Source organism: Perca fluviatilis, chromosome 15 (assembly GCF_010015445.1).
Source record: "Perca fluviatilis chromosome 15, GENO_Pfluv_1.0, whole genome shotgun sequence".
Lineage (NCBI taxonomy): Eukaryota > Metazoa > Chordata > Actinopteri > Perciformes > Percidae > Perca > Perca fluviatilis.
This window is the reverse complement of record NC_053126.1, coordinates 14184162-14202478: the sequence shown is the minus strand read 5'-3', so window position 1 is coordinate 14202478 and position 18317 is coordinate 14184162. Positions and strand designations below refer to the sequence as shown.

Sequence of the window (18317 nt, the reverse complement as noted above, 5' to 3'; positions counted from 1 at the left end):
CATGATTTTCTCCATCCAAGACAAAGGTCAGAAATGCTACAGTTACAAAAGTGTCTAATTGTGACGTCCGGTATCCATGATCCAAACCACTTGTGTAACAAAAACAGCCGGCGAAGTGAGATTTCTCGACTCAATTTTTCTGCGACTTTTCAACGGTCTGTGTCTAACTTCTCAGAGGTGACACAGACTCTTCTTTGGTAAAGGAATCCTACCAAAAGGCTCCATTTCCCTCTTTTCTTCGTTTGGAGGGCCAGTCACAACCCCCCTTTTCACTGCATTTTCACACATTCAATGCATCCAAACTGGTCTCGTTTTCTATCAACTAAGCTTCTTAATTGACCGTTCTATGCAGGGAGGGATTAGCTGATAAGAGGGGGTAAAGAAAGAGAGGGAAACCAAAACAAAAAGATACAAAAAGAGGAAGGAAACGGTCAGTTGGTGGTGGTGGGGGGGGGGTTCATCTGTTCTGTGATAAAAAAAAATAAAAAATACATCTTCAGATGTGTGGGGAGACGGAGGAAAGACTTTGTGAGGCATCCAAGAAAAACGTGTGCTATCAGGCACTTCGGAGGCACCCTCTCTCCAGGAGAGAACAGAGGAAGGCCCCTGCAGTGAGGACTCAGTATTTCCTCCCCCAGTAGCTACAGTTAAGACACTCTGAGGACCAAAAAGTTTCCACAGGCATGCCTTCGATGTTCTCTCACTATGTTTTGGCCCATATTGCTCCTGCTCTCGGTTTCTTTATGTTACTTCACACAGCTGCCCAGGGCCCACTCGTGTACTAAATATTCTGTTGTCACGTCATGCTGCAATGTTCTAATCTGTTCTTTCCATTGTTTGCCTAGTTGCCAGCATATTCTATGATTTTCAGTACAAACAAGGAAAGTCGGGTTGTAAAAAAAGGTTCCGTGCTGTTGTGAGATGTCTAAACTCTTTAGAACAAAGCTGTAGAATGACTGAGTACAACAGGGACTGATATAGTAGTCTATAACCTGTACACACACACACACACACACACACACACACACACTGCCAGCTGTGCCACTGACGTAGGTGGAGTCTGAGTATCAAACCAACACAGGCCTTAATAATGGTGCTAGATTTATAGGTGTGGTGCCTTGTGTTCTATATCTAATTACAGATTTTTACAGTGATAGCATGTCAAGTGAAATGCAATACAAGAGTTTTAGAACCATTGTTTTGACCTAGACATGGCAGCCCACGAAGCCCTACCTTTTAATTTCACCATATAGGGTTTCAGTGAAAAGGGCTGATATGCTTCCTCCTCAGGGGTGCAAAGGTAATGTCACTGGCAGAAAAGCAGACAGGAGAGGGTTTTTTTTTTTGTTCTTACCTCAATCTGCCTCTCATTTTCGGTGCTTATCACTCCATTCTGTCTAAGCTCATTCTCTTCTCCCGGTTCTCTCTTTCTCTTCCCCTTTCTCTGAAACGTGCACTTTAATCTTGTATTTGACAAACAAAGGTGCCATGAAGTGGTATGCCTTCTAACAATACTTCATTAGGTTTAAACAAGTAGAAATGGCCAACTCTGACTCCAGGGAAATTCCAGCTGTGGATGACAGGGGCTGCGGGGTAACGGGAGGAGTTTGTTGGGGGTGAAGCAGCGCGGGAGGATGAAAGTCAAGCTCCATCTCTTTTTGACGGATTGGTACAGACACAGGGAAACTTTACACGCTGTTTATTTGACCATGCTTTCCGTATGCACGTATCATATTAAAAACCACAAGTGTCGGGAGAGGAGTCAGAAGAAAGGGCTCTTTCCTTCCCTCTACAATACCCGAGTTGTTTGGGCTGATTTATGCAGCACAAAGGTCTCAGCGAGGGGAGAGAAACACACTTTCATGTGTCACTCACTAACACTCTCTAATGCCACTGATGATCTGCAGAAACACATTGAAGCTGTCATGTACACAGAAACACATATGGACACACACACACACACACACTTAAAGTACATCTGTCAGTTGTCGCTACAATCTTTAATCTGACACCTGGCGATGAGCAAACAATTATGAAGCCATCAAGCAAGCAAATCCTGGTGGTGTTGAAACCATGCTAAAAAAAGACCATGAGTTAAAACTGGTGGCAGATTTTACATTGTAAACTAAAAGGAATGCATATCTTCTAAAAAAACAAATGTATTACAATGTAAGCTTATTTAAAATATGTATGCATTTTACTCTTGGACAGAGTAAATGTAGCACAATTAAATTGAGTTCTTTACATCCACAAAATTTTTTTTAAGTAAGTCATAAGTTATATTTGTTAGCAGTATTAAACATAACAATATATAAATCGGTTTCATCTGAGGAGTGTTCCCTCACATTTGCAAAGCAGATGTCTTGATTTAAGCATACCAAGAAAATCAAAGTCATTCCCACCAACAAGACAAGGGACACGAACATGCACACAGACATTTAGGTTCGTAAAAACAGCAATGTGTTCAACATTAAAACCGTTTTGTTTTCTAATAACCACATAGTATCTCGACGATTCGACACATAGGACATCATATTGTACATTAAATAAAATACAGGATTCAGTCCAAGATGATTAGTGAAGAAACGCGAAGACCACCCGTGTTTGCTCATATAAAAACTGTGGCTCTCGTGTCCAATCACGTATCATAGATCAGACTGTTTACGAGACAACCTGTAAAGTCCAGAGGCAAAGGCTCAGCCACATGTTTTACTGCTCTGTTTGAATAATCAGGTATAAGTAAAACAAACAGCTACAGAAGGGATGTTTAGCAAGGAGCTCAGGATCCAACTCGGGGTAATAAGTGTTCATTAGTTTTAATAGCCTGGCTCCTGGACCAGATGAAATGAAGACCAGGAGACCACATCCAGCTAATGTAAATAAACCAAAAATCTCCTCCACTGTCTGTCATGACAAATTTTCTTCTGACGTTCTTTACAGATAGCATAAAAGTAAAAGCAGAAACTGGACGATAATGCCGTCCTTACCAAAAGGTACATTTTGCATTCTGGAGCAATTACGAATGAAAAGATGTTTACAATAATAGAGCATTTACAAAACTAATTAATGCACTGTAGGTACAGAATAAATAACTATAAAACTACAGCAACTTTAAACGCACACTTTGATCTATATCTTTTTTTATTTATTTTTTTATTTCTCTGGACGCTTCGATTTTCAAATGCTATGCTAAGACTGCCAAGTGTTAAAACAAAAATTTGTGGTACCCAAGTCAAGGATTGTTTAGTAAAAGTAAAAAAAATATATTTCTCCAATGACCCATTGGTTATGTTTTAAGCCTATGTTAGTCCATTAAGCAGATGCTGGTGTTTGGTGGGACATCTTGATTCCACCTGAGTCCGGAGAGAAGCGTTGTGGAAGGCCCAGTGGTCCAGATGCCCCCCCCCCCCAAAATCCAACACAGGCCTGAACATAAACATGGCTTGGGTCTGGTTGAGGAGAGGGAGACCCCGTTTATTTATGGACATGTCTGGGTCTGGGACACAATTATAGAAAGATAGATAGAGGAGGTGAGAGACAAAGGAAAAGGGCAGTAGGGTTGTGCGTCCAGACTTACACATGTGGATGGCTTCCAGTATGGTCAGACAGTTGTGTTGTCTGGCTCACCTTCACAGTAGTAGCTGAATATTAGTGTGTCTGAGTGTGTGCCAGATAAATGTCCCTATGTCCTGTAGGAAAAACATACTCTCTTATCTACAGATTCAGTCCAATGTACAAATCATAAAGTCAAATATATATTTTAAACTGGAGGGGGAAAGAAACAACTCGCTAATTTGAGGAACTAATTGATCTCTCTGTGACGTCAAACACACCACAAACCAGCCCATGAAGCCAGAGGTATTGGCTGCAGGGCGGCAAAAGTAGAGTAAGGGTGTGAGGCCGGGGAATTCAAAGAATTTTCCCGTCTGCTTACCGGTAAAAACCAAGCCCACTGTAGGTTTATGAAAGTATGGCTGAGCAAGGACCTTTTCATCTTTGCTGCACACTCCCCAACAATATCGGCTGAATCTAGATTTTTACAGCTTAATAGCCTGGCTACAGAAACCCAGACATCATAAGGTGTTTTTATGGCTCTTAAACTGTAGTTCCTTTATGACTGGGCTAAATGTCATTGCTTCACTGTACAGCACAGGCAGGTAGTTCTACGGAAGAGGAGTGAGACAGTTATTTCATTTTCATAATCACTTTAAGATCCCTGACTAAGAAACTATGGTCGGTGTGAGGAAGCCTTGATTAGTGGACCATTGGCTCTGGCACCAACATACGCACACAGTTTGCACTCAAAGACCGCAGCGGAAACTACACTGCATTGCCTCATAAACTCATGTGTTTTCTGTTGCCTTTCACAAAACAACCATCCAATATGAAAACTGGTGAACCAACCCTCATGGGAGCCTCTGCAAATCTGCAAGATGTTTGTTTGTGAGGAAAGACAAATCAGTGACTTATTTCTTTCTCAATTCTAACTTTTTTTGTTATGTTATGGTAATCATAATGTTGTACAAAGTAAGATATGGTGCATATGCTATAGGTGTCATAAAAGCTTTCTTGGTGACATTAACAGTCATCAAGGTCACTGTGACAGGCATCTGAGTCACTGCAGCATCAATAGCATCAATACAACTATGCATAGGCAATAAAACTGCACGCATGCACACGCACACACACACACACACACACACACTAAAGTATAAACATCACACAAGCACACCAAACATATGAGCAGCTTCAGCTAATTAGGAACACGCTGCCTTTTAATGCCTGTTTATATCTGACTCTTAAATGAATGCTGCCCCTGGAGCACCTTCCAAAACAGCTCAGTCGAACAGCAATTCAGAGGCAAGGGAAGAAGGTGATAGGGAAGGTGGGATGAAAATTACAGTAGGAAGGGGACTGGCAAATCATTTTGCCCTGCAGCGTCCAACAGTAATGATTTCACAAAAACAAGGAACGAATTGTTGAATAAAAAATTGTTGATCAGAAAAGCAGTTTAGCCCGTGGATGGTGTTTATATTACTTTAGCAAACCTGGTCATTAGAAGATTAAAAAATCTATGCCAAGGCCTTTTGGAGTAAGCAAGACATTTGAGGCATAAAGATTATCAAAAGTTTCTATTTCTTTGATCTTCATGATTCAGCGAATAGGTGAATGCGAGCTAAGGATAAGGAACTTTAAAACCTTTCGATCAGTACCATGTGGGGCTTTATTGGTGTGCTGCTGCCATTCTTGCTGCCTTGGCGGGCATGAAGGACACGGAGACCCAGGGGGCAGAGGGACTGGCCATCGCTCGCTCACATCATTAAAGTCGATAAGCTGGCAGCTGGCAGGGGGGAAACCTGCCATCAGTAACCACCAGGTCCCTGACCACTTCACTCACATTTTCCAAAACTTTTTCTCAATCTGCTCTCCGTCTCTTCTCCCCAGTTCGACTGGACTAGGCCCCTTTTAGAGCACAGGCCAGTTGGTCTGATGAGTGGCGCCGTACTTCTGGAAGGGGTGGAAAAGTCCAACCTCACCTGAGGGATCTTTGCCCTGTCCTCAAGGCCACCAGGCTCTCCATCAAGCCTCCGAGTAACAGTAAACATGTGAGACCAGCTAATTCCACACACCTCCCTGCCTTTACAGGCCACACAGTACACATAACACACCATTAATACAGTTTATCCAGATTTTTAGAAATGTCACAGTTGTAATTATATTTGGAGGTGGATTACCCATTTTAATATGCACAGATTTTTGGATTTCAAGTTTCAGCATGTATGGACTTGGATTGTATGGATCAAGTGAGAAGGTGGCGTAAGCATATGTGTGTGAGAGAGTTTGTGAGAGGGAGAGACAGATGTCAGGAAGAGGCTAGGTTGGCAACGTTTACAGTGGAGGAGTGCAGGCTTTGTAAACGGACGGAGGAACACACACAAACATACATACCCACCCCACACAAACTCCCCTCCTTACACCACACTGAAACCCAAGCTTACAACAGCCGCGCACCGCTGCTAATGTCCTCCTTGTGTGTATAAATTGGTATTTGTGCGTGTGTGCACATGTGTCTATGTGTCTACTCCAGCTACACTACAAGTTGAGCAGACTCCCTCTCTACAGCTGTCCATGCCCCAAAGCATGTGCACCCCATTTAGGTCGCTGCTGATTGAGAGCTGCAGGACCGACTGGGGGTGGTAGCAGCATAAGGGGAACACGTAGTTATTCATTTTCATTGCGCTAGGATTTCCCCTGGTTGCTAATTGAGGTATTGCCAATGTTACCCACAGAGGCCCAGTGTTACAGTTGAGGTTACCCAGTGGAAGGGTGAAACAGCATTGAGCAAAGAGAGGTGGGGGTGCTACGTACGTTAGGAAGGCCTGTAAAGAAGCTGCTGCCACTAACTACACCCCATTAACGTCAACCACAGGGAGCAACGACACAGAACCGTAAGAAAACGTTATAGAGAAAGGCTCACCGCGTAATGCTTTATTGTACAGCCAGCATATGCTTTCTGAGGTTTTGAAATGTGAAAAATGACGCTAATGAACAAAGGTTTTCCTAAAGCCTTGCTTGCTTGCAAAGTACAGAAAGCCAGAGTCCAGAGTTGATGATTAACTTGAACAGTAGACAGAGGGTGAGCTATTGACAAGACAGATAAACACTCAGACTTCCTCCTCTGTATATCTACCTAAGCTCCACCTCGCTCTACCCGCTCTGCAATGCCTACACATATTGTCTGCAATAAACAACAGCTTGGGAAAAAACATGGACCTCTTCCCTAAAGGCTGTGAGCTTCCACAGTACCTGCTTTGGACACGTCTGGTCAGGTTCTCAGCTCGGCCAGCCCGCGGCAGTTGTTATCAAAAGCTGCTGAAGGATTTAGATGATCGAATATTATGAAGAGATGAGTAATGTTACAGAGCTTAGAAGAGATGGAGAAGATAAGCAGCTGGGAGCAGTGTTGCAACCATTGACTTTTGTTGTGGGTTAGCAATTGATTGAAAAGTGATTGACACTCTGAAAATGAATGAGATTTGACACACGATTGCACTTTCACTGAGAATAAATACAAAAGAAATGAAAAAAAAAAAAACAGCAGCAGAAGCAAATCATGGCCAACAGCTCTGATAAGCTCACAGTTTGGAATTTGATTTAGCTAAGAAAGGAAGGTAGATAAGAGGAATCCGGAGGAACTGCACACAGCATATGAAATCTCACAAAGGTTATGCAGAAGGCTGTGTGTGTGTGCACAACTTCTTAGCACAGGTCCTCAAGGTGGCTAAAGTCCCCTTAGTGACAAACCCAAAAGGAGAAATCTGATTAGCTGTAGATTATGGACAAGTTGACATACACTTGTACCAGTGCGAGAGGCATGGCTGTGTGTGTAAAGTGCACACACACTGTACTGATACACCAATGCACTATACCTTAAGATGCCTTAGTGCACACATGAAACACTTATGAATACATTAAACTATTAATATCAAACCCGTTGCTGGTGCACACAGTTGCACAACACACAGATAAACGATTCACATACTTCACAACTTCTTCCCATGACACTTTTTCCCCATTACCAGAACCTGAAGAACTACAAAAATCTGATTAAGTCAACAATGTAGTGCACACACACTGACAGGAAACGGAAGACCAGGCCTTCTAAAACGAGCAAAACAGAACTCTAAAAAGAAACTGTGATATTCAATATTCAAAAAGAAAATTCATTCAAAAGAGCTGAATCCAGAACAGGTTAAATTAAAGTGTCATATTTCGACAGTGGATATGAGAAGTTGAATTTGCAGTGGTCTAGCTTAACACATTGTTTTAATTTGTATGAGTTCAGTGCATGAAACAATGAAACAACAATAATTACAACTACTACTTAGGCCTGTACACAATGTGTCCAACATATACCTGTAACAGTACTACAGTATGACACACATACAGGGCACCTGTGGGAACTAAACAGTGCGGCATTATACTTGCGCTATTACTGTCACCCAATCATAAGCTGCCCCGCCTGTTCCTTAACCATGTCGCCTGTATCTTTCTTTCGTTCATTCTCTGTGTTCTGCAATGCCGGAAGTTCACAGAGGAGTGAAGCCAACAAAGAGCTAAAGGACTTGCCAAGTTTCTGTATCATGATTCAAACAGCCAGACTGGTTTCTAATGGGTGTGCTGTTTTCACATTGTCATTCAGTTGTTTCTTACTGAACCACTTACACACTACTACTTACACTACCATACATTTAGATTTGAATCCCCAACAAATTATTCTAAAATCTCTTACTTTGAACAAGAAGTGCTGCACAACAGTTGACTCTGCTGGTTCAACAGCATTTCCAATTGGTAAGGCCAGAAAAGGGTTAGGAGCCACAGATGTACAACGTGAACAGTTGGCTTTATTGAAGTTCATTCAGGGTGTATTAGTGTCGGTACACACAGAGGCACACGGCCACTTTGATCTTCAAAGGGAGATGAGTTCGAATGAGGGGCAATAAGAAGATAATAATGCCAATCTACATCCATTACTCCATAGATCACAGGGTTACCCGACATTCAAAGTAACTTTTACTTTTCAGAGGGCGAACCGTATTCCATGTTACCACATTGCCATCTAGTGCTTAAACTTGGGACAAACCTTTAGTCCACTAGAGAGACTTACAGACGTGGTTCAGAGACTAAAGACATGTGCTGTGTGTACTACATTATACCTGTAATGGCAGCTTCATTTTACTCAGTAATTTAAAAATCAAACATATTGAAAAATAGGTCTATAAAGCTATCGGTGAAGCAGCTTTTAGCAATGCAACCAATATTTTTCTTGTACTAGATTCTACAAATTTCTGTCACTTATGGATTTTAAACAGTAACAAGTTAAATGGACAAATGCAAATTAAAGAATTTGTAAATATCATTACTGTGAATATCTAAGAAAACACAAGTAAAAAACTGCTCATTGTACTGCAGTGTAAAGGACATTGTCTACAAATCCATAGCCTTATGCAAGAGCGACACCTTGTGGGTAATGTAGTCAACTGTAGTGCAGTAATACTGTACACACCAAGAGAAGAATGAAGCTCTGTTATATGCAGTCAAGCTGAGAGCAGAAAAAAAGCAGGCAGATAAAGTCAGCGTAGTACATGAAAATGGTTTGAACTCAAGATACACAATACAGAGCTCTAACTTTGTGCCCACTGTGACGTGAAATAAAAAATACATGTATTTCATGCCACTGATATATTATTATAACATACTATTATGACATCCAGACCCCAATATTGTATTGAACTGTAAAGTATGATACAGTAAGTAAGTAAGTAGGTTAGTAAGTAAGAACGTAAGTAAGAAAGCAGTGTAGTCTTCCAATGTGTTTCCAGACAACTATCAAACTCTGACCTCTAGTGGTGTTTGAAGAAAGTGACATAAGAGGGATGAAACAACTTGGCTGTGTTGTCCTTTACATTTTGTTTATGTGTGGAAAACGTCACTAAAAAGGTATTTTGAAAAGTTAACATGAAAATATTCACATAAAACCATAATGAAGTCATCATAATCTCTATCTATCTGAACATTTTACAGATAGAGACATTGTATTACCATTTCTTTTTATAACTAATGACTTTTTTATAAAGATATTAAGCCTCTGCTTATGTTTTAGTCAAGCTGCTTACTTTCCATTTTCAGTATAATTGGATATGCATTAAATACATTTATCAGCCTGATACATTTTTTTCCTCCCTCGGTTGCATTGGACATGCAGAGAAACAAAAGCCTTATTAAGTTTCCAACCTGTTGATGACATTTTGAATAGATTTAATCGTTTTTTGATAAGTAGGCTATGTTTTTGAAACACTTTGCATTTGTTTTTCAGAATGAAATTTGTACTTGATTTGCGAAATTTGGATGCACATCTGATACACAAGTTACTCTCAAGTGACCTACAAAATGTGTGACTCGGAAGTGTGCATTGTTTTGGGTTGTACAGGTTGTAGATACATGCTGTAGAGTAGTATTCTGATTTATCTTATAGTTGGTGTTACAAATAGTGTTAGGACAGGGTTTATATAGACATGGCAACAACAGGTAAATGACACATTGTCTAATGCAAATGCAACTGACACATTGAAATATAAGTGTGGTCTGTGATCGATTAAATCTGCACCTTTTCAATAAATAATGATTAGATTCCTTTTTTTAAATTTCTTGTTAGGCATTTTTTAACCCTTAAGACATATTGTGCTGATGTGGACAATATTGTATTTTATATCTTACATTACTGGGAGAGCATAATGTAAATAGAGTTTAAAAAAGGGATTTAATTATATTCTGAGTAACTACAGTATAAGCTATTATTTAAAGGTGCAATATGTAATATTGTGTGTAATACTGGCAGCTAGCGGTTAAAATAGTTACTGCACTACCAATTCAAAATACTGGAGAGTCGTTTCCCCCGCCCCCTCCTGCCCAGACTCGAAGTTCACGGGGGTTGCCAGGCTGAGACCGCAGCATTCACAACAATGTTGCTAGACGCTTTTCTCACATAGCCAGACATTACTCCACAGCACAGCGGAGTAGCTAACGGTAGATGCTGGCTATATTGACAGTCATAAAAGCCCGTGCTCACGCGGAGCTCTGTAACCAACTGACAGACACACTTTTTCGCCTTAAAATTACAGTATGAACCGCTAAAAACACAACAACCTCACTGTCCTCTCCACACGCCAGTCAGGCACACTTCCTCGGCTTAGAATTACAATATGAAACGCTAAAAATACCACTAGCTACCTTGCTGACGGAACACACTTCATTGGCTTAGAATTACGGCAACAATCGCTAAACACACTGCAAACTCACAGTCCTCTCTTCCCGATTTACAGCCCCCCTCTCGTGGCTTAAAATAACTCACCGTTGTCGGCTCCAGCCGCTGACGAGGCTACACGCTGTAAACAGCCGTGGGCTGCTTGCCTGGTTCTCCGGTAACGTTAACAGGTAGCAGGGTTAGCATGGCGGTGTTAGCCAGGACCAGTCAGGACTTTACTGGCTGTGTCTCAATTGTTTTTGCGAGTAACCAACTCGGGTACTCTAGCTATATAATTCAATGTGAGTACACAAATGTTGAAATGACAAAAAATGCCCGTCCCTAGTAGCTGTGATAAATTAGCCTGAAGCTAATGCTTACCAGTTCAGGAGGAAATAAGCCAACTCTGCGTCCTTTTGGGATCTAAGCTGTCTCCATCTTTCAAATACATCTCCAATATTTACCAGGGGGTTGTCACGTCTCTGGTCAAGCAACTGCTAGAAACATGCTGTTTTCTTTTTTTTTATGTCATGTAGAATCTATCTCCGTTGATCCTGTTCGTATGTTAGCTGCTTTCATGGCTGTACTACCGTTACAGCTGTAGCGCGCTGGGTTTACGTTTTTACAGGTATATCTGGCAACCCGGCCTGGCTGTCAAACTGGGCCGTTGATAACAACACACAGATCAAAACATAAACATAAATTCCGTCACGGAATGTAAATTTCAAAAAGAAAAAATACTGACATTAGCATTGTTGTCAGAAAAGATAGTATTTCAGTTTAACATGTTTCCTTAATATCTGATGAGGCATTGGTGTAATTTTTGGATTTATTACAGTACAAATATTACATATTGGACCTTTAATGCCAATGCAGAACTTTTATTTTCTATATTTCTATGGATGACAACATTTGAGCATAAATGACATCGTTAACAGTTAGTTTTGTAAACACAAACATCTTACTGGAAAGAAAAAACTTTTTTTGTTATAATTTTTTTGTGTTGTTTTTGCTATGTGGAGCACTTTGGGCCGTATGTTTGTATTAAAGGTGCTATATAAATAAAGTTGAGTTGAGTTGGGTATACTATGTTGAAGTATTTCAAATAGCACCACAGATCTTTAGTGGCCAACAGAGAAAATACAGGCCAGTGAACTATTCTGTTACTATGTACATTGTCCACAAGGGCGCAGCAGAGTCTAACAAATGCACAAAGGAAACTCCAAAATTCAACCAGAGTCTGCACTACAACATAGCCACTGTTTCTCAATTAAAGATTTTACAGAGACAAAATATTCCTCCTCAGCATCAATTAAAAACCCATCAGCTCATCATAAACTCTAAATCCTCTCAAAAGTGACCCAAATCCCTCCCACCGAGGAGCATGAATGTCCCTTTTCCACAGCCTGTTGAATGAGTGATGCCATGTGATGACAGCCTGAGGTCTGGACAGGCTCCAGCCGTTTTAGCTGTCATTAGAGCACTTTGGCTCTGTATGCTTATCTGTGCCTCTGGTAGGGTTGGGTATCGTTTGGGTTTTTTCCGATACCGGTGCTAAAACGATACGTAAATAAAATGGTGCCGGTGCCTAAACGGTGCGTGAACCGGTGCCTGAACCGAAATATATATAATATATTTATAATGTATATAATATTTAAAAAAAAAGGAGCACAAAACGACAGTTGGGGACATTAAAGAACGGCTTGTTTATTGCTAAGGCCATATGGTGAAAATTAAATGATTGATTAATAATGTAATAACAATAACTTACAGTACAATGACTTATTTCCCCAGTAAATTGCTGGTAAACGACAAAAACAAGCACCAGATGGGAAAAGGGTATTTTACAATAACTTTGAATGCACCACAAGTCTGGTGAGTTTCAAGTAAACGCACCGTCTGTGTTGTTTTTCCGAAAACAGCAGCTGCAGTCAGACGGTTACGTCCCGATGTTGGAATCCTTACACCGCTTAACGTAAGCTGTCAGCATTTTAACCATTGTGTTTAATCCAGCTACTAGCTAACGGTAATGTAGCGCCCCATGCAGCGATGCTTCTGAAAAAAAAAAAGTCAGGTACCAAAATGAGGCACCAAAATTTTCGTTCTTATTCGGTCTCGTTACTACTGTTTACGTTGGAACCAGTGCCCTATTGGCACCGCGTTTCGGTACCCAACCCTAGCCTCTGGTCACAGACACCGACAGCCACATCCACAGCATGTCCGTCAGAAGCTCAGGGCTCACTGTGGTAGCATGGCCACATAGCATACAGGCCGACTGGGAGAGCCTTAAGCACAGGAGCATCGGCCTCGCTGTCACCCAGTCTACAGCTTTAATGTGACATGATCATTTGTGTGCACCTTTTAAATGTCAGGACACTTAATCCAACATAATTGCACCCTTTAAACAAAGCATTAAAAACAGACACTCACTGAACGCTGTCAGCCAGCATCACATGGATCTCCCACACAAGCGCAGGATTTAATGCAAGCATACACACTCGTCTGAGGAGCCTGGTGGTCTGCTGTGTCTCGGAGAGGTCACACAGAAAATTTCACGCTCCTCTTCACACTGAAAATGTCTCCTTTATCCTCCCCACTGTGAACGAAAGAAAAGGGAGGAGTGAAAGACTGGATTGAATGAAAAAAAGGACCCATGTCCTGAATGAGGATGGCTTACTTGTGTAGGTGTGACTCGCTGAAACGCAGTGGCGTTGCCGTGGTGACCCACACCCAGCAAAGTAAAGGCACGAATATGGTCACAGGTTCAGTGGAATGTGACATTTGTGAAAAGGGAACACAAAGGGAGGAATTTTCCCTCCAAAATGAGAGGACGGATAGAGAACAAGACAGTTTGAGAGAAAACAGGAGAAGGAATGTCTGGTATTTAAAGCATCACAAAACCAAGATCATTTTGATTTGTTTTGCGTGCAAGGTAGGTCAAGAAGACCACCAGCATACACCTGGGGGCTTCATAGGGACACACATACAAAAAAACCCCCAAAAAAAACATTCAAAGGGGAAGAATTACAATAATTTAATCAAAGTGTGCATGTGAAGTCAACCCTGTGCTCGATTCTACACTGCAAAACCTCACACTGGTATAATAGCCTGCAGGTATTCCAGTGCAAAAGAGTTTCAGCCTGTTCTGAGCATCTCTTATTCACTACTCTACTGCAGATGCATGGTGTCCTTGTAGGTAGGTGGGTGGGGCATGAAGCCTTCCTGTGGCTGAGTGGAGTTTGAATGGAGTGCTGTCTGTCTGCGTCCGGGCCGACAGAGATGCCCCTGTGCTGCACTGTGTGTCTTCGCTGTTTGCTTTGTGTGTGTCGAGGGGCATGTTGGGGGAAAGAGCCTGTCCTCCACCCATCTTCCTTTCACCTTTCTGTGCTCTCCATATCTCCAATGCTCTCTTTCTTCTATATGCATGCACAGTTCAATGTGGCTGTGCTTACATAGGATGTCAAGGACAGAAGGGATAGCAGGATTTAAATAAACAAAAAGTCAAAAGGAAGTGTGCCAGATTTTCACTCAATAGGGAATGGTGGGCCATACGGAAGAGAGTTAAAGTTAAGTTAAAAGGTCTAAACACCAGGTGCAGAGGGAGGTTTATCAAAGAAGACAAGCTTTAAGTATCACACCCAGAGGCATCATTTTGAAGAATCCCCCACTCGTGTTCACCACTTCCTCTAAAGAACTCTGCCACACACTCACTCAAGCACACACCGTCAGTCTCTCTCAGCCTCCCACTTCCTGATAACTCCCAAGGCAGGATAACACTCTCCTTTACACACACACACACACACACACACACACACACACACACACACACATACATACATGCCACCCTCTGTGCATGGTGTGGTTTCCCTGTAGGAAATCAGCAATCTGCTGCCATTACCCACCGGCATTTACGCCTCTCTCCTCCGTTCTATTTCTTCCCATGTTTAAACAAAGCATCTCTCCCTCCCATGAACATCATTAGAAAGAGAAAACAATTGTTGGTAGGCCAGTAGGAAGAAAGCACCACACAGACTGTGGCAACAGGCCAGAGGAAAACACAAAATAGCTAATTAGTATGAAGGGGTGGTCTGGTGTCACAGTATCACAGCCATGTGATGTACAGTACATGTCTATAGCTTTGTGTAGCACAACAGACATGCTACTACTTTGTCTTTTACTGAAGGCACTTGTTCTATGATGGGAGTAGGAGACACCTCTGTTTAGCATTTTGAAAGTACAAGGTCATAAAGTGTGTCTCCTCAAAGCTAGCATTCACAACACTGCATTTCATCTGTAAAATGTCAAATTCTGAGGAGATGGATTGGCTACTCACAAAATGACGTGTTATGATATAGCTTTTGTTTCAGGTAACTTATTAATTTGCCAACATTTCTTACACATGCTCCTTGAGAATATATCACAATTCTCAAATGGAGGGAAAGCGCAGAAAAAAAAAAAAAAAAAAAAAAAAAACCTTACACAGTGTTCCCGGTTTTTCAAAACCTCTCTCCTCCCTCTCTCTCTCACACTCACACACAAACACACACACACACACAGATAAACACATAGGCACAAACACATACACCTCGAAACAAAGGTGCCATTTTACTCAGGAAGGGTCAGCAGTTCTCTCCATCAGACATGGGCTTGTTCTTGGTCAGAGGCTGCTGCCCAATCTCAGGCCACCCTCCCTTGGCTCCATCGGCCCCCTGTTGGCCCCCACCACCCCGGAGACAAGCTCCCCATTGTTCCTGCACTACTAATAAATGACAGTTCTTCTGTTCAGACAAACTTTAGAACCCATTCTAAACACACACACACACACACACACACACACACAAAACTGAGTGTAAATGGTGCGCTATATGAAAGGATACACAACAGCTTTTGTACAGCCTGATATTTCTCATGGCACTCATTAAAGGTTATCTGACACTAATGATGGAAGAATATTTTCTTGCAATTTGAGCCTTGTGCGCCGCAGACCTGGTGAGGTAATGCTGAGGGCACATTTTGCTATAAAAACAGGTTGTAAGTAATGCATAATAAATGTTTCTATTGCTTTCCATTTCCCTTCAGCAGTCGTTAACGGTCATGACATCGAGACACGGTTCACCAGGAGGTCACGCTGCTCAGTCGGTGTTGTCACCTGTGTGCAATGTCACAACACACACACACACACACACACACACACAAGATACTGAGCTTGATCAAGGCCAAGGATCTGAGGTGAGCTTTGAGTTTGGACATGATAAATCACCAGTCAACTTAAGCTCATAAACACACCATTAACACGCTCAACCACAGCAACTCGATCTGTTTACCTTAACTACTGTGCTGGGGACTATCGCTCTGTGGCAGGCCTGTATTAGCATGCCTGGGGGCCTGATGCACGTCCATCAATGGGGCTGGCCAGCTCCAGCATTGTCTCAATGCTTTATCAGGTCGTTTTCCAGCACTTTGGGCTTGCTTCCATACATACTAGGTATTTAACTTCAAGGAGCAGACTATAGAGTTCTATCACTGCATAACACCACTAGTGTGGAAGGAGTGTGTCTGTTTAGTCTGAAGTGTTTGTGTTAACTGATTCGTCCAGGTAATATTTTAAGGTAATGGAAAATTGTGCTGATCATCTAACAACTTGTGGATAAACTGCCAAACTGAAGGTGTGAGTAGCTCTGATATTAGCTCATTATGCTTTAATCTAAGTATAAAACAGATGGCTAACAGCAGAATTTGAACTTAAAGAATTGCAAGTGATGAGGAAGTTCCTCGGAAATGTTGAGTGGAGTAAATACAGGGTTGTTAAGTGACTCTGACCCTGGTGTGTATATGGCTCTCTACTGCGGTTCACCACAAGCATATCATATGACAGCTCAGCCAGCACACTCAGCCCTGTGAGAAAGCAAATTCCTGCTTTGCTATTCTCAGCTACGGACCAAGACATAAACAAAAGTATCGCCAAAGAAAGTACATCTATTGAAATATTCTGGCTGCTTTGATGTCTAACAGTCTAAGAGAGAGAAGTGGGTCTATGAGAGTGGGCGTGCAGGGGTGTATCTATGTTTGTACGGTGCTAACACAGCACAAGGGTGATGTTGGCGGTGTGCAGGACAGATGCTGGGCGAGCGAGGTCACGTCAACAGACATGCTCCCGCTCCGCTGTTCAAACCACAAAAGGAGGAGGAAGAAGAGGCAGAAGTTGTGAGGAGTAAAAAAAAAAAAAGCCCCAGTGTTTAGTCAAGCCCTGCTCACTGACACAAAGTCTGTCTTTGTCTGCCTCCCAGGGTGCCAGATAAAGGAATTCTTGTGTGTCGGGGGCTCTGACCGAGTTTATTTGACACTTCAGCTCCTTTTGTGAAGCAAGTGTCCCACCGTCAATGCTGGCCATGAGAGTCACTTGGCATTAGACAGAGGGTCCCTCTTCAGTGGAGAAAGGGGGTCTTGTTTGGAGAAGATTTTTAATGGAGGGGGTGTGTGGGGGGTGCTGAGTTAGAGGGGAGGGGTGCTCGGTCTGTGCTCTGCGCTGTATACAGACATATAGTGGGGCTCTGTCCCCTGTCCCAACAATAGATCCTTCATTGCTAAGGAAGTGGACGGTATTGAGGAGTGAGAGCTGAAGGGTGAAGAAAGAGGAAGGTGGAAGCTTCATCAGATAACTTGCATGAACACACATCTACTATGAATGCAATGCCATCATCACTGTATGCTCATTAAAGATGGAAATGGGACAAGCAGAACAGGTACAAACACATCTCTCATGTGATCCTGAGTGATATATGGTTCACCATTGAGTGTGGTCACATGCACCTGCAGGTTCTACTCAGATGAAGCATCCGTAGACATGCCTTGGGTCACGTATAGCAGCAGCTTGCACTACTGACAGCCACTTCACATGGCAGGCTGTCAGTGTGGGCAAAGTTCTGGAGACATATTTACTCTCACCTGAATAGAGTCACTGTGGGAGATGTGGGTGGACTGCACTTGCTTTCTATGGTCCCTATATCCACACTGTTCATTTACTTTGCTGTGCCTGGTCTTTCACAACTTATGACAAGTCGTGGCTCTATGAATGGTCTGTGGTCACCTGGCACTGCAGGTGTACAGTATGACGACTTCCGGGTGAGAACATGTTATAAAAGGTGTCAATTTGAAAATAGGGGATTCACGTAGTGGATCTGAAATACAACTAAATCAATTCGAGTCAGTTTTGAGGCTGAGAGATGCGCGCGTAATGAACCCAGAGAATAACGGAGAAGTGCTCTCACACTAAACAGGTGAACATAAATATGTGGAGTAGTTCAGGGGTTTGACAAGGCTATTTATATCAAACACGCCCCCCCTCTACAGACACACAGACCCTAATTTGATCAGAGTTGTCCTAAGGAATCCGACGTGAGAGGAGTTGGATTGTTAATTGTATTTTGGTAGTGAAGATGTAGGCCAAATGGGTGTGTAGGGAAATAACGACAGAAGCTTTGGTCAACACAGCCATTGTTGTTGAACGTTTTTG

General features: G+C 42.2%; 1 long non-coding RNA gene across 5 annotated transcripts in view; it reads right to left on the bottom strand.

Annotated features, from left to right (window-relative positions):
- The window catches only part of LOC120575155, a 133325-nt gene that overhangs the window by 38627 nt on the left and 76381 nt on the right, over positions 1–18317 (bottom strand). The window contains exon 2 of one of the 5 annotated variants that reach the window (XR_005641954.1): positions 13303–13400. The exons of 3 other annotated variants lie outside the window; for them this stretch is intronic. This is a non-coding gene — a long non-coding RNA (uncharacterized LOC120575155). Of the gene's footprint in view, positions 1–13234; positions 13278–13302; positions 13401–18317 lie in introns of those variants that run through there. One more of the 5 variants, XR_005641956.1, reaches the window with a different exon arrangement.